Source organism: Sander lucioperca, chromosome 7 (assembly GCF_008315115.2).
Source record: "Sander lucioperca isolate FBNREF2018 chromosome 7, SLUC_FBN_1.2, whole genome shotgun sequence".
In the NCBI taxonomy this organism is placed as follows: domain Eukaryota; kingdom Metazoa; phylum Chordata; class Actinopteri; order Perciformes; family Percidae; genus Sander; species Sander lucioperca.
In genome coordinates this window covers 26,231,629-26,254,019 of record NC_050179.1, presented here as the reverse complement: position 1 = coordinate 26,254,019, position 22,391 = coordinate 26,231,629, and the positions used below count along the sequence as shown (strand labels likewise).

Here is a 22,391-nt window from a genome sequence, read left to right as displayed (position 1 = left end):
TCTCATACACTGTTGAACATAGGTTTCCTGTAGGCCTCTCCAAGGTCATTAGTTGACTGTGCCTAAACTGGTTATTCGCTATAGAATGACAGAATACACATTTACCAGGACGTATACTTATCAGGACCCCTTTCCTGTCATTGTTCCAGACCCAGCATCTGCATCCTCTCTTATACATAGGGCCCCAACTCTCTCACCATAACCTCAATAACATAGTACAATATGGAATACATTTGAATTGAATATATGTAGGCATAATTAAACATAAGTCAAAGTTATAAATCATCAGATACAACAACCATTCCACTCACCCGGACCTCTGCTATGCAGACTTAGTCGCTTTAAAACATCACCTGACTTCCTCCTTTGCTCTTATAATAATTTCTACTAGTACTTGCTGAAACGACTGATGCTGTCGTTCTTCCTGGGAGGACAGTCTCAATTCAAAATGACCTAGTAAGTCTTAATGGAACACACAGTACATTAAAAGCACATTGTAGCCTGTAACCTAAACAGATATAATGTAGATATGACGCCTGGCATAATTCACTATGTGTGTTGTTAGCTGTCATAGCTTGCATTTAGATGGTGACTGCTGTGAATAGGGCAGCTGAAAACTAAAGAAAGAGCAAATGCCAGTCGGTGTGTCTGCAGACAGCCTCACTGTGTTGCCCTGAGTTGGATCTTCATGCGATAAGGTTTGGGAGTCAGCGTGACCCCATAGACTGGAGTGTAGTCTGGCTCTCCTGCATCCTCAGGCCAGATGAACTTAAACTTCCTCAGCAGGGTCACCATGATGAGGAAGAGCTCCATACGAGCCAGACCCTCTCCAAGACACATACGAGGACCTGGGACATAAAAAAAGACTTCAAAGTCATCTAATGAAGCTTAGCATTAGTTCAATTCTCATTACCCCCTCTTTCTCTCTCACCCTCTTCTCCCTTTTCCTCTTATCAGCTGATTAGGGGTGTTTTATAAGGCATGGATACCCGACCCGAGCCTGACGGGTCCCGACGGGCCGGGTTCGGACAGATATTTAGAAATTATGGTCGGGTTCGGGTCGGGCTCGATCACATCAGCGCGATAAGGCATTGGTTGTAACATGGTGCTGCGGCTCCTTTTAGAGAGCTCATTTCGTGTGTAAAGTGGGCAGAAGAGAGATAGAGAAAGAGGTAGATGCGACCGGAGCGGAGTTGGTGGAATAAGTTTAAGTTTTGTACACAGTATGTGCGGTGTCCGAGATAAACCCCAGACTGAAAGCCAAATTCATTCATCTGCTCACCAGAAACGGGATTTTAACCCTGACGTTATATAACGTCGGCCCTGGAGGTAACGAGTCTCCCCTGGTTTTCTGACCACGGTCAGAATCGAAGCTAGCAGGAAAGGTTAACACATTGAACATTTTAAATTAAACAGCTTATTAACGTGCGCTTGTTCCCCCGTGTGCGCTGATGCGCTCATCTGTTGACATTTCCGAATGCCTTCCTGTAGTTGCTTAATAAAAGTGGGCTTTCCACACAAACAAACGTACATGTGTCATTAGTATGAAAAAACAAGATTTTAACTGTGTCGGGCTCGGACATAAATATCTTAATGCCTGTCGGGCTCAGGCCGGGTTCGGTCACGGCTCTGTCGGACGCGGGCCGGGTTCGGACGGAAAAATTCGGCCCGATCAGACCTCTAGTGTTTACTCTTTTAGGGCGCTTACACACCTATAGTTCGGTGGACTCAGTGGTGATTCGGGGGTAAAGTTGCAACATTGTTGCATTTTTCATTTGGTTCGGTTTGCTTTTACACTGTACTTTGTCAAACGCACCAAACACTGTAAACACACGTCACACGATTGAGACGGTCGCTTGTTTATTGGACAGAATATCCGAAACTCGCCGATAATTCTGGTCTCAGAAATAATGGAGCAACACCGCATTTATAACATCTTGGGTTTTCTGGTTCTGCTTTAGTGTTTCTAATATTGTATAAGAAGGCGATCAATGTGAGCAGCTGACACACAGCAAGTGAAGGAGAGAGAGATGATGATGTCACACAGACGACCAGCCATGGGGGCTCAAAACAGCTTATGGATATGAAAGTTATCATCCCTTAAATCATATATAAGTACGTAAATTGTGTGCAAGGTTAAAATTGCAAGCTCTGTTTTTGGTTTACTTCCTGTATTTGGGTAAAATCGTGTTCTCACCTGAAGTGAACCGACCTCTAGTTCACTTGGAAACGAACCGAGACCCCCGTTTTCAAGTGGACCAGAGTTTGTTTGTTTGAGCCGCACCATAGTTCGGATGAGCTTTCACACCAGCCCAAACCAACCGGACAATCCGACCAAACGCTCCAGGGTTCGTTTTAAACGGACCAAACGAGGTAGGTGTGAAATCAACCTTAGTTAAACTGCTCAGCTTTAGCCATAGTCTCTATCAGCAAATCATGTCCATGCTGTCAACATTTAACAAACTCCTCTCTATTGCTGTCAGCCATCATTTCAGTGTGAATCGTCACAACCTCTCTCCACCCTGCGTTTAGTACATCATTTCCAGCGTCCAGGTCTGAGATCGCAAAGCCCGCCCCACTTCTCAACCGTCCAGATTTCAGCCTCCTCTTCATTCATCACCACCACCGTCAGTGTCTAGACTCCATCAAGGGTACCTTACACTACTCATGGCTTCTCTAAACCCTTTAAAATATGATTCCGTCACAATGGGGTCTAATCGCCAAAGACTTTTTCAGTTATCATCTATTGTGCATGTGTTAATTAAATAATTGTTCACTTAAACTAGTCTCCTGACTTAACAATGGTTTGATTAAACCCACTGTGTCTGCATGCCACTGAAGGTGTGATACAATTGAGAGTTTTTTTTGGTCATGCGCTCATACCTGCAGAGAAAGGCATGAAGGCCTCTGGTTTAAAGAACTCTCCCTGGTCATTGAGGAAGTTTTCAGGGTTGAATTCATTGGGGAATTTCCATTGTCCCTCCTCATTCAGCACTGAGGTCAGGTTAGGGATGATCAGTGTGCCCTTAGGAGAAAATATCCCTGTTAGATAGAAGGCTAAATGCCGTAAACATATTCTTAGTAAAGCTTTACAATCATGCACTGAAAAAAACCAACAATCAGGCCTGCCTTATTTCACGATTCAAAATGTCGTCAAAACTTACCGTTTACAACATTAGCGTTAGCTTGCTAGTTTTGGGTTGTTCCCTGTAGCGAAGGTGTTTTGACACAAATATAGCAGTAAGCTAGGGGAGGGGCTTATCCTGGTTATGTATTTCCTTGATCCAGACTAGAAAATGTGTTACCAACATTGAAAGACACTTAACTTTTTTCTTACACTTACTGCTGATCCAGTACAGTGAGGTTTCTTTCCACAACACTTCACTATAGTGTTCACTATACCATTTGATTCTTACCCTGGGAATGGAATATCCCATGAGCTCTGTGTCTTTAGTTATACAGTGAGGGACACTGAGTGGAACAGTGTTGGCTATCCTCTGCACTTCATGGATCACAGCCTGGATGAAGAGAAATTTAAACATGTTCTTATGCTTTATGTGACTTGGGGCAGAAGAAAAAAAATGAGACTTTTTTTGTGTAAAAGTAGACCAATAAACTTGCAATATGGGAACCTGCCAGCAATATGCTGACAACCAGGCAAACAAGATCATGATAAATGTGGTTCATTCCCCTACCTACCACTTAGACCCATGTGTAAACATAAAATAAAAGTGAAATTATTATGTCAAATATGCCTGATGATTTACCTGCATGTAAGGCATGTTATGTCTGTCGTCAAAACTGGCCCGATCCTTCCCTTCCAACACCTCGTCTATCTCCTGCTGACAACGCTCTGACAGATACAGCAGAGAGATAACAATAATTAGCAATACAATTGAAATGGAAAGACGATGACACGATAAACATCATGACTGAGTGTGGGTGAATGGTAAACCTGGATGCAGGTGTAGAAGTAAAAAAAAACATTTACTCTTGTTACTGAAATAAAGTCGTTTTTTGGTGTACTTTTGAGTTAGGGTCCACAAGGTTTGTCCATCTTCCCACTAGAAAAAAAAAGTTCCACAACACTCTTTGGCTATCATGTCATAGAAGTCTATCATTGGGCCGCACCGAATCGAACTGAATTGTTCCATATTCAAATGTATTGTCCCTGAACCATATCATAGTCACTGTATCTAGGTACACATTGGGTCGTCTTATATAGAGATGAAAACACCTAATCAATGTAGCTATCTTGTTAAGTGCACATTTTTCATTCAGTGGAGCCATTGTGTGTGTATTGTAGTAGGTGCATTGAAATAGGCATCAGCCACCAGACAACCTCCTCCAACTTTAGATGGTGCACTAATATCTGGTATTTAAATAACTTCGTCCCATCTGGAAGCAGCAGGTTCTCGAAGGTTATTTTCAGACATGAACATTTGCTCAGGTCCGTATGTACAAAGTAAGGAATCAAATGTTTGGGCCCATGATATGAAGCTTCCATGATGGAGGCTTGTTGAGCTGGCACATATTGTGCTTTGGGCGCTGGGACCAGGGGAGGTCTGGTTGTTGTCCCCTGTTGCAGCTGATACCTTGAATGGCTAGAAGGCGGAGCCTCCAGAACATAGATACATTTACATACAACGATTCATTTGTACAGCATAGTGCGTTATTGTGATTAGCGAGCTATGGAATTTAATTAACTATTTCAGAGAGGACACATTTGTGCTAAAGTGTGCCTTTACTGCAGAAATATGGTGTACCTGAGCTGTTGCTGTGATTTACAGTATACTGTCCTTTTATAACTGAGGTGAGAGCTTTGTTCATATTTGCAGCAATAAGTCAAGTGTATTATTGGTTGGTGTTGCATCTTGTCACCGCCTTTTTCATGAAAAACGCCCTTCTGTTTATGACTTTCATACAAATAATTCAAGAGCATGAAATGAATAGATCAACTTTCAGATAGAAAGACAATGGTAGAACTATGGAGCCGATGGCAATTTACATGTGCATGCATACCTTGTACGTGTGGGTAGGTCATAAGGTAGAGGAAACCAGTAAGCAGGGTGTTGGAGGTAGTGTCTGTCCCAGCAAAGTGAAGATCTAGAGCATACATCCTCAGTTGTTCTTCTTCAAAGGAAGAACCATCATCGCCTCTCTTAAAAAGTGGAGAATGATTGTTTTAATACAAACATACATTAAAGGGATACTTCACTGATTTAGCATTAAGCTTTGTATCAGCAGAAACACAGTAGTATTTTTGAATGATCGTGCTTCCCTCCCTCATGTCCCCCTGAGAGGAGAGATCTCTGTATTGTGGGTCTGGAAAAAAACATTTTTGCCCAGAGGCAATGGACTACAGCCAGTAGTAGGAGCTACTTCCGCATGTTTTCAACCAGCCCATAGGGAGTTGGACTGTTGTCTTTTTCCGAAAATTGCCGAGTCAAAAATGAACGTCAGCCATCTTGAATCCTCGCTTACTGCCTCAGCAGAAGACTTTTAGATAGATAGACAGATTTATTCATCCCGAAGCGAATTTGAGAACAACAATTATGTGCATTCAAACTACCGCACACGTGTACCACCGGGATACATTGGTACAGATCGGAGAATATGCAGGAAACTTTATTACGGACAGAATACTCGACACACTACACGAGTTTCGCCCGCCGGCAATGGAAACCAGCTGTGTTGCTCGATGCATCTGGCCGGTAACGGGACATCATCAGCAGGGGCGTAGCAAGCTTTTCAAAAGTGAGGGGGATGGATGTGATTTGTTTATTAACAATAAAAACGATGGATAATCCTACTGTTTGTTAACATGGGCAAACGGAGCATAATCTAATTATGTATGTGCTAATTTGCATAAATAGCACAACAGATCTAAACATTGGGTATAGCCAGGTGAAAATGTCTTGTTGACATATAACAGAAAAATACTTAATATTAAGGTCTGAATGGAACCCATTTAGGCTACCCATGAGCATTAATACATAGAGGCAGGAAGAAGTACTTTAAACCAGGCTTTATTAATTAGCCTATTATTGCAGAGATGGGGTTTGGGGCTGGGTCCGTGGGGTTTCTGGGGGTTCACTTTTATTTTACCTACCTTTTGTCTTCTGCATTCTCCTTACCCTTGTTCTTCAAACCCCATCTCTGCAATAATAATACTGGTTTAATACACTCAATAATCAATCTGGTTTAAAGCACTTCTTCCTGCCTCTATGTATTAATGCTCATTGGTAGCCTAAATGGGTTCCATTCAGACCTTTACATTAAGTCTTTTACGGTTATATGTCAACAAGACATTTTCACCTGGCTATACCCAATGTTTAGATCTGTTGTGCTATTTATGCAAATTAGCACATACGTAATTATATTATGATCCGTTTGTCCGTTTATTATGAATGCTATAACGTAGCTAATGTTACGGAACGTTATACTTCTTACATGGGAAACTACTCGTACATATTAGCTTTCATTTAACGTTGCTAGTGAAGTTAAAAAGGTGCAGATACCTCCCATCCTGTAGTTACAACTGATAAACACACCATTTTCTAAATCTCTGCTAACGTTACGCATATAGCTACAGTAACGGCATATAAAAAGAGATGAAAATGCCACCGGACATTAAACTTTACGAACACAAATGGCAAAAGACAACCTAGCTAGCTAGCTAACAGCCTAATGTTGAATGATAGGTTCAGTTAGCTAACGTTAGCTCGGGTTGTATCTACCTAATTACGATAGCAATTTGTACCAGCAGCATTAAAGAGTTAAAGGAGAACTCCGGGCAATTTTTACGTTAATCTTGATCGCTATAAGTATGTGAGTACTGTCGATAGCAAAAAAAAACGAGCCGAATCGGTGCTAGCTAACTGGAGCTGCTGCAGCTAATGCCGAGAGCTCCCACTTAGCTAGAACGGCAGTTTTGGGGGCATATCATAAAGAGTGCCTTTGTGCCTCTTAACAGACACAAAATGCAATTAAAATGTCTGTGCAACATGAACAGGGTCCTTACATGACAACAAGATGCATTTTCAGCTCAGATATTGTTTAAATTCACCTACCCTGTTAGCTGCGAGCTGCCGTCTGGGATGAGTGAGTGTTCAGCCAGGCTTCGGTAATAATCATCAAGCAGCAGTTCCCTGTGTATTTGTAGCATATATATCCATTTTGTGTGCGATCCATCTGGCGTTGGTGAATAGTAGTCTCTGCAGTGGCGAACTGTGTGTTAGTTGCCTTAGCCAGGCTAGCAGGGCCGACCGGCATCCTTCTAATTCCTCCCTCTCTTCCTCACCTGCCGCGGCCGACAACAATCCACGGGCGCCCGCTGGTCTGGTGGATGTCCTCCAGAGGACAGTTCATGCTTTCGCGGCGAAATTTTTGCGGCGAAAAAAGTTTATTTCCCCCTCAAAAATAGGTAATTGAGCACTGTAGTGGTTATGATCATATCAGTGACTATGTAACTACATGGAAACGGGCCAAATGATGCCTGTTACTTGTACAGTAACAGCGTTACAGAAGGCTGGCTGTAGTCTTGCGCTGAAGTCCCGTGGGATTTCAGTTGTAGCAGGAAAAGGTAAACAGCAGTGTGCAGATCGGAGCGTGGTGTGAGAAGAGTGAAGAGCGGAGGTGTTCACAAGGGAAGAAGCTTGGAGTAACCTATGGAGCTAGAGCTAGCCTTCAGTAACGCTATTACTGTACAAGAAACAGGCATCATTTGGCCCGTTTCCATGTAGTTACATAGTCACTGATATGATCATAACCACTACAGTGCTCAATTGCCTATTTTTGAGGGGGAAATAAACTTTTTTCGCCGCAAAAATTTCGCTGCGAAAGCATGAACTGTCCTCTGGAGGACATCCATCAGACCAGCGGGCGCCCGTGGATTGTTGTCGGCCGCGGCAGGTGAGGAAGGCGGGGAGGAATTAGAAGGATGCCGGTCGGCCCTGCTAGCCTGGCTAAGGCAACTAACACACAGTTCGCCACTGCAGAGACTACTATTCACCAACGCCAGATGGATCACAAACAAAATGGATATATATGCTACAAATACACAGGGAACTGCTGCGTGATGATTATTACCGAAGCCTGGCTGAACACTCACTCATCCCAGACGGCAGCTCGCAGCTAACATGGTAGGTGAATTTAAACAATGTCTGAGTTGAAAACGCATCTTGTTGTCATGTAAGGGCCCTGTTCATGTTGCACAGACATTTTAATTGCATTTTGTGTCTGTTAAGAGGCACAAAGGCACTCTTTATGGTAAGTGGGAGCTCTCGGCATTAGCTGCAGCAGCTCCAGTTAGCTAGCACCGATTCGGCTCGTTTTTTTTTGCTATCGACAGTACTCACATACTTATAGCGATCAAGATTAACGTAAAAATTGCCCGGAGTTCTCCTTTAAGCTTTACATTGATGTAACAAATTAACGGTGATAACAAATGTACGGCAAACACTAAAGATACTTACATTATATTTCTTAAAATTAGTGGACTATTGGTTGAATTCCAATGTCTGTTAAGACCGCTGCGAAGTATAACACACCGTTGCCATGAAAAACAGAGTGTTGCTATGGCCGCAGTTCTGTTCACTCAGGCAATATAATCGCTACACGCAGCCTACGACGTAGCTATGGCGGCAGTTCGACGCAAGGCGTTTGTGCAAAACTGTGGAAAAACTGCAGAAAAAGTGTGGGTGTTGAACCCTCTCACCGGGAAAAGTGTGGGTGTTAAAACACCCACATCCCCCACGGGTGCGACGCCCTTGATCATCAGCGGGGAACGCGGAGCGAGTGCTGGTGCAACGCTAACGCTATCCGGCCACCTGTTCCATTAATCCTGCTTGCAAGTGTCTGCTCATTAGACAAATGAACAAACTGGACTACATCCAACTTCAACGAAACTCCCAACGCGAGTTCAGAGACTGCTGTGTTTTTGTTGTTGTGGAAACATTGCTGTATCGGACTATCCAGCTACCAGGCCGGCTGCTCTGTCACCGGGTAAGACTAGCTAGTGGAGGTGAGCATTCTACGCAAATTTACGGCTGTGTTTATACTCGGTGTTTACAGTCAACCAAGCGCTAATGCTAGTAGCTAAGTGTTAGCTGAACATTACAGAGCATCAGAATCAGATCAGAATCAGAAAAGCTTTATGGCCAAGTACGTTTTTTACACATACAAGGAATTTGTTTTGGTGTTGTAGGAGCATATTCACACATTCTCTAAAATAAGTTAAACAAACAGGTTAAACAGAACAAACAATATAATATAATAATGTGTGCACTAAATGTAGCCTGTTTCGTATGTCATTTTTATATAATGTCGTTTTTATATATTTTAAATGTGTAACCACTTGAGCCATGGTGAAACGTTGTTTCGTGTATATGGTTGAAATGACAATAAAACACACTTGAGTTGACTTGACTGTCTTACTGTCTGTAAACGGTAGGCGTGGCTTGGGAGTAGACTCTAAAGCAGCGAAGCAATTGCATTCTAGGATTTGGTGTCTTTCATCCACATGAGCCAAAAACACATTTTCTGGCTTTTCTCGGCCTAGAATCCACCAATTTCTAAAACATTTCACATTTCTACTACATAAGTGACCCAATTTAAAGATATATTCATCTTTCCAATGGTGAAATATCCCTTTAAATGCAATCATGCCTTACTGATACACACAAATACATACTATGGGGCATGAAAACTACACACGCTTGTGGACACGTTTGTACATATGGTAGTGAGCTGAACTCTTAACATGCCACACACACACACACACACACACACACACACCTTATCCATTTCATCCAGATAGCAGTCAACAAAGTCTCGTGGCTCTCCAGGGACTCGGGTCTTCTTGTGCTCTTTCATCAAACGAATCGCAAGATTCTGACAAGTCTGAAAAACAGAGTTTTCAACATTCATAATTTGTATTAATTTAAATTTATTCCCATTCCACTGTCAAAATGCTTGCAATGTTTTAAATGTTGTCATTGTATATGTGTGTGAGACTAGTAAAAACATCCATTGTACCATTAATGTTTTTCTTTGTTTTATGTTTAATCCTTAATTAATTTTTTTTTAATTTAGACTTTTTTCCATGATTTAATATTTAAGATTAAGATTTATTTATTTTTGATTAGGACAATGCACATTAATCAACATCTCTGTAAATGCGCCAGTGTTAGCCAGTCGGCTAATTTTCAACTGTAGTCCTAGTTGCATGCATGTCTTTATGGTGGGAAGAAACCGGAGCACCCGGAGGAAACCCACGCAAGCACGGGGAGAACATGCAAACTGATATAGCAGATATAGATATTTACATTAAGTTTTAGGTCCAATTAACATACCTCAACATTTTTAAAGGCCTTGGCGAAGGGCAGCGGCAGGCCACGAATAATGGGAAAAGAGTCATAGAGCTGTAAAAGAAGATACATAATTAGTTAATTTCAATCCAAACCATAGCCTGTATAAATCTGGAAGTAGTTTCCATAACGTCAGCCATAGGTTTCTGAAGAGCCAAAATGAAGCTCCAAGTGGGTGACTCCTGTTGGCTCTGACAGTCAAGGTCTTGGTAATGGGTTACGCTGCCTAACTCTCGTCTAATCCAAAAATGGGGAAAGAGGTGGAGCGTGGATTGCTTTTCCTAGGGTTCCCAGATGTTAACACTGAATTTTATACATTACATTTTGCAGCTGAATTTTGCCTATTGAATTTTAAAATATATGAGTTGAATTTTATAAATTGTATTTTGCATCTGAATTTGGTATATTTCATTTTTTAATGTTGAACTTTTGATTCTGAATTTGTGAACTTAGAAAAATAAAAAGGTGAGAATAAGTTCAGAGGCAAAAAATTCAGATACATAATTTCAATGCATAAATATTCAGTGCCAAAAATTCAATGGCTTTTTAATTTCAAAATCCGATGGGTTCCATTCAGACCTTAACATTAAGTCTTTTACTGTAAGATGTCAACAAAATTCAACAAGACCTGGCTATACCCAATGTTTAGATCTGTTGTTGTGCACATATGATATTAGATTATGCACCATTTGCCCATGTTAACAAACAATTTCAAAAAACTTGTAATACATTTTTTGTTTGTCTTGATGTAAATAATGAACTCAGTCATTTTCATGGTGATATCTAAAGGTTAACATTTTTACCCTATTCACGTGAGAAAAAGAATGAATAGGCGTATGAATAGGCTATATTTTTCTAAACTTTCCCCTAATGGGATTCTTCGGGGCTTTTTTTTCCTTACTCAGGACATATTGAGGATGCAAAATCAGTTGTGTTTGCTTCTGTTGCAATTTGTTAGAGGTCGAACGATTCATCGGTTTTGCCGATTAATCGGCACCGATAATTGATTGGTGGAACTATCGTTATCGGCAAAAATCAATACCGATAGTTTTTCCTGGTTGCATCCGTTGCTGGAGCGGCTGAGAAGCGCGCGCTGTCATTCATTACACAGTACGCGAGAGCTGAGAAGGGTCTGCTGGCATCATGCATTACAATAGCGGCCTCTAGAGGCGAAATAAAAACTATCACTGATGCCTCGTGTTGTTTATTTTCGACACGTGTTACTGCGCGCTGCACTGAGAGCACATGCTGTGCGGAGAAGGCTGACATCAGATGCGCGTTTAAAGCATCAACAGCAAAAAGGTATGTATAAAGTTATTCATTTGTTGAATAGATGCTGCATTAGTAGAGAAAGAACAGCACAACAGTATGTTTGTTTGCTTTCGAGGCTGAGATGACGCTAAACATTAGTAGTAGGCTAATTTACCTCAAGCGGTTAAAACACTGACAAAAATAAACGCAAGTCCGACCCAAATGTCAGAATCAGAACCCTAAAGGATCGTCCACGATCCCAAACGGCACCTCTGATTCATATTTAGATAATTTAATAACAGTTAAACGTAGAGACTTACTGATTGCTGCAGCTAAAAGCTAACGAGTTAGCCATCACGGGGGTGTCTTTGGTGTCTTTCTAGCCTTTACAGGTGATTTTCTATCCAGCCTGGAACTTGTGCCTTTTTTCTGGGTTGTTGAGCATTAAATCCAAACTGTTACATCCAAGATTTATCCACTTGGTGTCCATAACTCATCACGTTTTCGGTCATTTCTGCCGCTAACTCCGTACTAACCATAGACAGTAGGTGCTACCAAGGGGGTAAACTTCGCTTCAGAGCTCGAATCTCCTAAGGCGCCATTTTGATGCTACAAAGCGATCACCCCCCCGTTAGCATTCCATTGACTGCCATTCATTTTGACGTCACTTTGACAGCGAATAACTTTACATCTGAAGCGTTTAAAGACTTTATTTGTCCATTGTTTATTTCTAAAGAAACACAACAATGTATAAAAGGCTCCATTACCTTGTACCTCACGTTATGGCTCCGTAGTATACGTTTTTGTAAAAATAGGCTAATGATTGTGTCATAACCACGCAACTTACTGTCGCATAGTAGAGGAATTACCGTATAGTACAGGAGAAGCTCGCAGGCAGTTTGGACTTACATTAGCTGTTTAAGTTTAATTACTTATGTTAACTAGCATTTCAGTTAGCAATAATTAGCCTGTGTCCATGTTATCTCCTTACATATACCTACGCTCTCTTTCTCTGCAAGATTGGGAATTATTGAGATTTCTCTTGGCACAGCTACCAGAAGACTTCCAACTTTCAGACAGGTTGCTCACGTCACATTTACGTTGTTTCTCTCAGTTGGAGGCTGCGTAGTAACGCTCAGCGCTCACCGGAAAAGTGCTTCTAAAGGCCTTCACTGGTCTCCGTCCAGAGCAACGGGAGCTGTTGGTCCATTCTTATATACAGTCTATGGGTGCTACCGACAAGGGAATCTCCCATGATGCCTTTGTTTATGTTTTCAACCAATGGGAAGGCAGGTCCGTCACACATTACGCCTTATATGGTCATCCAAGCGAGAACAAAGAGTATAAAGTGGGAAAGATAGATCCCTCCAGGTCAGAGATCGTCTGTTACCGTTCTAAACCGTTCTACAGAGAAGAATGGCGTCACTGTTTTGAGATTTGGCATACATTTGGGCCTTTTTTGAAGAAATGTAAATAGTTTGTCCTTTATATGAATTACAATGCTCATTATGTTTATTTTTGCACTGGATGACTCCAAATATATAGGAGAACTGTTTAGACAACACACATGCTTGTGTAGCATTGCTGTACAGTTAAACAGTTACATGTTGAGTTTAACTGTTTTTATTTGTTATTTATTACTTTTTGTTTCAGTTTGAATGAATGTCTTATTGACTTCAATATTTATTTATATTTATATATTTATTTCATTTAGCATGTTTTCATGGTTGAATACAGTTTTTTTTATTTTTATAATAAAGTTCAGCACTGTTTTACTTGGAGTGTCATGTTTGTTTTCATCCAGTATCAATTCTAAATACTATCGGACGATTAATCGGTTATTGGTAAATACGGCCCAACCTAGCTATCGCTATCGGCAAAATCCACTATCGGTCAACCTCTACAATTTGTTCTACCTTTTTTCATAAAATGACTGAACTAAATTCCTTTTGTGAATTTGAACATTAATCTTGTTGATATTTCTAAGCCAGGTTGTAAGGCAGAAACATGCTTTGACTCACCATAGCCCATGGTCCATTGGATATCTTGGCATTCTCAGTAAAGCATCGAACAATAACTTTGATGAACTCATCATCATACTCATAGCGTGTACCAAACAGAACCTGGCAGATGATGTTGGAGGCCGCATTATGAAACATAACTTGAGGATTCAAGGATTTGCCTGTAAAGACATAATGTTTACAAAAGTATAACATAGCATTGTACAATAATACAAAAGAAAATTAAACCGCACAATGCAAAATTAATTTATATTAATGAAAATGTATGATCAATGCCCACCTTTTTATATTATCAAACAATATTGGAGTATTTGTGCTGCTCAGATTTCCCTAATTAAAGTTTACCCTCCCATCCGTATGAAGATTGTGTGAACCCTCAGATGACATACCAATGCTCTTTTCCAGTGCATCAATGGTGTAATCAATCTCTCCATGAATCCTCTCCTCCATGGAATTCTTCCCCATACCAAAGTTCCTCAAAGTTGTAAGCGCAAAGCGACGATGCTCCTTCCAACTAGAGCCATAATCTGCCAAAATCACTCCTAGGTATAGTATAGTGACACAAAGAGCATACAGTATGAGCTTACATGTCATCTAATGTCAAATGTTATCAATGTCCAATGTGAGCATTGCTGTTCTATTCCAGAGCATATGTACTTTCCAACCTGTTTTAGTATTAACTCTTCACAGCATATTAACATATATTCTTTTTTTAACTAATTTTTTAACAAACCTGAGACAGCTCTATGAGGGATTCAAGACAAGATTAAGTTAAGTTTATTCATAGTCATTTTCCAGTAAGTTACTAGTAGTAAGTTACTCTTCCACAGCGATCAGCAGATCCACAAAAAGGGTCACGGTGTATCCAGCAAGGCCTACGCGCGTCACATTCACCAGCCAGCTCCAAACAGGTGAACGAGGCCTCTCCACTTCGTCGTTTAAACAAACTGGAATAAACGTATAAAAGTCCAAATCTACACAAAACCCGCAATCAACGTTGCACGGCAAGATGTCCAGACTAGTGCAACATTAATTTTCGTTTTTTGCGTCCTACATATGCGTGGACAATGGTCTCAGGCGAGAGCCAGAGCCCTGAAAAAATATATTTTTTACTAAAGCAGTAGGCCTATATGAAATCAGATGTATTATCTACCACCATTTAGTTGTTTTGTGTTATTTAAAATATTTATAAAATATTTGGTCATGAACAATCATGACCATATGCGCAAACTCCGCATATGCTGCAAACAGTACATGCATAGAAAGAGATACATTACTGTCCTACAGTAAGTCCTCTCTTTTTTAATTAGCTAAGTTTGATAATACATTCCCTGCCCATAATACATTCCCTGCCCTATAACATATCATGACTGTTAACCGCCTGCTTGGACGTGGCTCATAATCAGTCGCTCCGGATCTCATCTCTCTCGGCGGCCTTCCAGGATACCGCGCCATGGGACCCAGCTGCCTGCCCACGCCCATCGTCCTGCTCGACACCGGTTATCAAGCCACCCTGGACTGAGGTGGTTTGCGGCCGAAAGAGAGCCTCGGGTAGGGCTCCATCGCCTCCTGGCCTCAGCCTCTCCAACCGCTTCAACGCCTTGTCTGAGTCGGAGCCGGTGGCGGCCAATGCGGCTCACCGGGCTCGCCCCGCTTCAAAGCAGACTGACCAGCCGTCGTCACGGAAGACGATTGCTACCGCGCGGCGAAAGCTTCTGAGGGATGCGGTAGTCAGACGGTCCGGTGGCCTACACTGCCTGGATCGGCCAAATGACAACGTTCCTCAAAAACAATCCCCACAACCGAACGGTAAGCAATCTTCCTCTTCTTTTCCCTGCCCATCTGAAACCGACACTGACTGTTTTGCTCCCGTCACCGGCTATCCACACCCCCCCCACTCCTCGTCCGCTCTTCCCCCTAACCACAGTAATTATTGGGGACTCCATCACTAGAGACCTACGGTTTCATAATGCTGTCACACACTGTTTTCCCGGAGCCAAAGTTGCAGACATCCTGGCTAAAGTTATGGACCTGATACCCTCATTTCCGATCTCTATCAAACGCATCGTGGTCCATTGTGGACATAACGACATGTCCACTCGGATTCAGGAGTGTGAGCGCACAAGGCGAGACTTTACCACTCTCATTGAGGCTTTAAAAAGCACTGGAAAGTCGGTTTTTATTTCGGGCCCACTTCCATCTCTAGGTCGCGGATCATGCCTCTTTAGTAGACTACTCTCCCTTAACACCTGGCTCCAGCTCACATGCAGCATTCACAAGATAGGCTCCCTGTTCAGCAGGGATGGGATTCATCCCAATACACGCGGAAGCCAGATGCTACGTGGAAATTTGCACCACGCCCTGCATACCCAGACCTCTGATTGACTGTTTACATCCTGTAAACACTCCCACAAGCACACTGACCAGACACACTCCCAAAGTCAATAATCAGAGATACAGCGCTACACGCCCCTCTGTGCTCCCTTCAGAGCAATCACCCATTCATAATCCCATAACCACCGTGTCTGTTCCCCGACTGAGACCGTTTAAACAAAACAGTAACAAAAGAGGTGCTATACTAAACAACCTAATTGGAATTAAAACAACCACTGCAACGATAGAACAGAATAGGAAAATCAAATGTGGACTATTAAATATTAGATCTCTGTCATCGAAAGCATTATTGGTAAACGAATTGATATCAGATAACCACATTGATTTATTCTGCCTCACCGAAACCTGGCTGGGCCATGACGAATATGTTAGTTTAAACGAAGCCACTCCTCCCAGTCATAATAATACCCAAATTCCACGAGGCTCAGGCCGAGGAGGGGGAGTTGCAGCCATATTTGACTCGAGCCTGTTAATTAATCCTAAACCTAAACTAAATTATAACTCGTTTGAAAGCCTTGTTCTTAATCTTCAACACCCAACATGGAAAACAGTACAGCCAATTATATTCGTTGTTGTTTACCGAGCACCAGGTCCATATTCTGAGTTTTTATCTGAATTCTCAGAGTTTTTATCATGCGTAGTCCTTCAATCAGACAAAGTACTTATTGTAGGTGATTTTAATATCCATGTGGACGTTGACAGCAATAGCCTTAGTACTGCTTTCAATTCACTGCTAGATTCTATTGGTTTCAGTCAGAGGGTGCATAAGGCCACGCACTGTTTTAACCACACCCTCGACCTTGTGCTAGAATATGGCATCAAAATTGACGATTTAATAGTATTTCCGCAGAATCCTTTATTATCAGACCATTTTTTAATAACTTTCAAATTCCTACTACCAGACTATATGAAATTAAATAAAAGTTTCTACACTAGATGCTTATCTGACAGTGCTATAGCTAAATTTAAGGAAGATATTCCAACAGCACTTAACTCAATGTCATGCCTTAATATAACAGAGGACCGTTATGTTAACTTTAGTCCCTCCCAACTTGATAACTTTGTAGACGCTGCTACAGCCTGCCTACGGACTACTTTAGACTTGGTTGCTCCTATCAAAAAGAAGATGATGAAGGAAAGGAAACTAGCACCTTGGTATAACTCCCAAACTCGCAAATTAAAACAAATCTCACGAAAACTTGAAAGTAAATGGCGTTCCACCAAACTGGAAGAATCTTGTGTGGATTGGCAAGATAGTCTAAAAAATTATAGTAGGGCCCTCAGAAATGCCTGATCAGACTACTACTCAATACTAATAGAAGAAAATAAGAACAACCCAAGGTTTCTTTTCAGCACTGTAGCCAGGCTGACAAAGAGTCATAGCTCTGTTGAGCCATCTATTCCTATAGCTCTGAGCTGTGATGACTTCATGAGCTTTTTTAATGATAAAATTATAACAATTAGAGAAAAAATTCATCACCTTCTGCCCACAGCTTCTAACGGCTCACCATTGGGCGCAGGAGGGCTAGAGAGAACGATAAGACCTGATACTTACTTAGATGGCTTTTATCCTTTAGACCTCCAACAATTAATGTTAAGGGTCTCTTCAGCTAAGCCAACTACCTGTCTCTTAGACCCCATTCCAACGAGGCTACTTAAAGAAGCACTACCCGTGGTCAATACCACATTACTAGATACGATCAATATGTCCTTATTAACGGGTCACGTACCGCAGTCTTTTAAAGTAGCTGTGATAAAACCTATTCTGAAAAAACCCACCCTCGACCCTGAGGTCTTAGCCAACTATAGACCTATATCTAACCTCCCGTTTCTCTCCAAAATCCTTGAGAAGGTAGTCGCTAATCAATTGTGTGACTTTCTGCATAGAAATAGTCTATTTGAAGACTTTCAGTCAGGATTTAGAAAGCATCATAGCACAGAGACGGCACTGGTGAAAATCACTAACGACCTTCTAACTGCTGCTGACAAAGGACTTGTCTCCATACTTGTCTTATTAGATCTTAGTGCTGCATTCGACACTATTGACCATACCATCCTCTTACAGAGACTGGAACATTTAGTTGGCATTAAAGGAATCACACTAAGCTGGTTTAAGTCCTATTTTTCTGAGCGATCCCAATTTGTTAATATTAACGATAAACCATCCAAATACGCTAAAGTTAGCCATGGCGTTCCTCAAGGCTCAGTGCTTGGACCAATTCTATTCTCTTTATATATGCTTCCTCTAGGCAATATTATTAGGAAACACTCAATTAACTTTCACTGTTACGCAGACGACACCCAATTATATCTGTCAATTAAGCCAGACGAAAGCGGTCAGTTAGCTAAACTTCAAGCGTGCATTAAAGATATAAAATCCTGGATGACCCACAATTTTCTGATGTTAAACTCAAACAAAACGGAAGTTATTGTGCTGGGACCCAAGCACCACCGAACTTCATTATCTAAAGATATAGCTACCCTAGATGGTATTGCCCTGGCCTCCAGCACTACTGTCAGAAATCTAGGAATCATTTTTGACCAGGATCTATCCTTTAACGCCCACTTAAAACAAACCTCAAGAACAGCCTTTTTCCATCTTCGTAACATTGCCAAAATCAGGAACATCCTCTCGCAAAACGATGCTGAAAAACTAGTCCATGCATTCGTTACTTCCCGGCTGGACTACTGTAATTCTTTACTATCAGGCTGCTCAAATAAGTCCCTCAAGACCCTCCAGCTGATCCAGAATGCTGCAGCACGTGTTCTGACAAGAACTAACAAAAGAGATCACATTTCTCCTGTATTAGCTTCTCTGCATTGGCTTCCTGTAAAATCCAGGATTGAATTTAAAATCCTTCTCCTGACCTACAAAGCACTAAATGGTCAAGCACCATCATACATAGAAGAGCTCTTAGTACCTTATTGTCCCACTAGAGCAGTGCGCTCCCAGAACTCAGAGCTACTTGTGGTTCCTAGAGTCTCTAAAAGTAGAATGGGAGCCAGAGCCTTCAGCTACCAGGCTCCTCTCCTGTGGAACCAGCTCCCAACTTGGGTTCGGGGGGCTGACACCGTCGCCACATTTAAGAATAAACTGAAAACCATCATCTTTGATAAAGCTTATAGTTAGGGAGTGACGAGTTGCAGCATAGTAGAGTAGAGTAGTACAAGCCCGTTCCGGCAGGGGAGAGTACGAGCCCGGTCCAGGGCCCCTCTCTTTAGCCTGCCTCTCTTAGTTATGCTATTATAACTCTAGACTGCTGTGGGAAGCTCCTTCCAAGGACACAATGAGCTGCTCCCTCTTCTCTCTTTTCACTTGTCTCCTTTTGTGTGCATCTTAGTCCCAGAAATGCCTGTTACTAACCTAGCTCTGGGGAGTTTTCTCCCCGGAGTCCCTTTGCTTCTTCTTCACCCAGAACATCGCCTTGGAATTGGGTGGCACCTACACCGGGGTCCTGGGTGCAGCTGACGCTATGGACTTACTACACCCTGCTACGCTCTGCGATTCCCCGCAGTGTCCGACTGTGTCCTGCCGCGTCCAACCGCGTCCACCCAGACTGCTGTGCCACACTACACCCCGTAACGCCCTGCTGTACCCTACTATGACATGAACTACTACGACTACCATTGTGATCACTGTTTCACTATCTTTATTATGACTATTGCCACCATTCACCACTCCCCCAACTGGTGCCGTCAGACACCGCCTACCAAGAGTCTGGGTCTGTCCGAGGTTTCTTCCTAACAAAAAAGGGAGTTTTTCCTTGCCACTGTCGCAATAGCTACTGCTAATGCTTGCTCTTGAGGCAACCACTGTAATAGTTGGGGCTTCGTAAACTACAGAGTTTGGTCTAGACCTACTCTATCTGTAAAGTGTCTCGAGATAACTCTTGTTATGATTTGATACTATAAATAAAATTGAATTGAATTGAATTGAATTGAAGGAATAGCTCAGTGCTTAGCGTGTTCTTGAGAGAGTGTGACGGTGAATGTGCTCAGAGCAGACAGCTTGCGGCTATCAGAGCAGAGAATAAATTCAATTCAATTCAATTTTATTCATAGTATCAAATCATTACAAGATTATCTCAAGACACTTTACAGATAGAGTAGGTCCAGACCACACTCTATAATTTACAAAGACCCGACAATTTCCCACGAGCAAGCATGGTGCAACAGTGGCGAGGAAAAACTTCCTTTTAGGCTTTTAAATCAGTTGTTCAGAATCAGAATCAGAAAAGCTTTATTGCCAAGTACGTTTTTTACACTTACAAGGAATTTGTTTTGGTGTTGTAGGTGCCAAAGACTTGAACATTGGTCCGGACCTTGGTTCGGACTTTCAGGTGTGAAAGCCCCCTTAGTCAACATGGCTGAATACCCTGTGCAGTCGCATAGCAGGTTACTACTAGGCAATCGGTACGCACCTTCTGCTTTTCTTAGAGTGGTGAAGAGAAGCCTCCTACAAAGATAAACTAGGCAACATGTGACCGGTAATTTCTACCCCAGGTGTTTGTTTCTCCCTTTTCACCATTTCCCAGCATTTCATTTACTGGGATACAGTAATGATGACAATAAAAATGTAAACTGCACAACCATACATTTTAGCAATATATATAGGATTCATGGTACCTGCCCCATCCCTACATACAGTACATGCTTAGAAAGAGATACATTACTGACATACAGTATGTACTATATGTAAGTTCAATTAAACATGATCTGCCCTATGACATATCATGTCTGTTCTACCTTTCCTTTGGGTGGCGTCATTGACAAACAGGTCTTGGGGTCGTCCAGCAAAATCAGTGCCCTTGGTCACCATAGCCTCCTTCATGGCCTTCATCCCATTGATGATTACAGCTGGTCTGGTACCGAGGAACAGACTGTAGACATTTCCATAAGTATTCCTCAGCTGGGAGAGAACAATATGACAATGTCAATGTTAAAATGCATATATATCACATAACTTCAGATGGATATCACTCACTGAAAGGGCAATTTACTAATAAACACAAACAAAGTTCAGTCTTTTATCATCTGAAAGTGCAATTTAAAAACCAGCAAATGAGAACACGTGGATTGAGATACAGTTGCAGAAATCTCCACACACAAATTTGCAATAACTTTGCTACAATAATGACCCATACCTGTACCACTGGTTGGCTGTTGTCCAAGTGCACAAGCAGTCAACTATGTACAGACAACCTGTTGTGAGTAACCTTTACACTTAGAAGCATATTGTGCAAAGATTGTATTGGCTTTCCCAATTGTTTTTTATTTTACACTTAAAATACAGCAGCCAATAGGTTTTATTCATAGTCAGAAGTGCAGTATGGTCCAGCAATTGCTTAAACTATTACTATTAGGAAAAACACAAGTATTGAACCACTGTAGACATCTTTTAAGTAGCTACTATGATTTATTAGTAACTACATCAATGCCATAACAATTTCAGGCATTGGAAGAGCAAAACATTAATTTCACTGTTTTTTCTTACCCTCTCAAAGTCCTTCAGGGGGTTCTCTAGGCTCAGGTGCAAAATGTTCCCTAGTATCGGCAGGATAGGGGGTCCTGGGGGAAAGTTCTTGGGCCTCTGAGATTTGAGTAGAAGGATGAGGAATACAATGCAGAGCCATATCAAGAAGATTGAGGCAAACATGGTTGATGGACTGGACTGAACTGAAGAGGCAAGCTAATTGACTTGCTTTCAAAGTGTAACTCATCTTAACCCTGCCCCTTCTAGTTGTGTACTTTGCTCCCCTATACAGGGAGCAAAGTAAATAAGCAAAAGGTAAACAGTAACATCAAGCAGAAACAGTGTATAGTGCTGACACACTGAGCAGACATCAAAGAACTAGTGGCTAAATGCCTAATTCTGACATTTCTTCAACTCTCCTCATGTTGCCTGTGTCTTGGCCAAAAAGTTGCACTTGAACACACAGCAACGACTACAGCCGAGTAGCATGTATGTTCTGCGCCTGCATAAGAGGAAAGAGGAAATGGGATATTTCAACCGCTTCACTTCCCACTGGGAGAACAGCAGATACAGTATACTCTGGGGAGCTTATTCCCCAGAGTCCTTATGTTTGTTTTTTTTGCCCAGAAGTTTTCCTTGGATTAGGGTGGCACCTAAATCATGGTTGCATCTGTCGCCGTGGCCCTGCTCCGCGCCCTGCTATGCCCTGCCACACACTGCTACGCTCTACAGTGCCCTGCTACGTCCTGCTATGTCCTGCAGTGCCCTGCTATGTCCTGCAGTGCCCTGCTACGCCCTGCTACGTCCAGCTACGTCCTGCTATGCCCTGCAGTGCCCTGCTATGCCCTGCAGTGCCCTGCTACGCCATGAACTACTACAACT

At 42.0% G+C, this 22,391-nt stretch overlaps 1 pseudogene; it reads right to left on the bottom strand.

Moving 5' to 3' along the window:
* Positions 1-302: 302 nt before the first annotated feature.
* On the bottom strand, positions 303-21,771 carry LOC116046496 (annotated as a pseudogene).
* Positions 21,772-22,391: the final 620 nt, after the last annotated feature.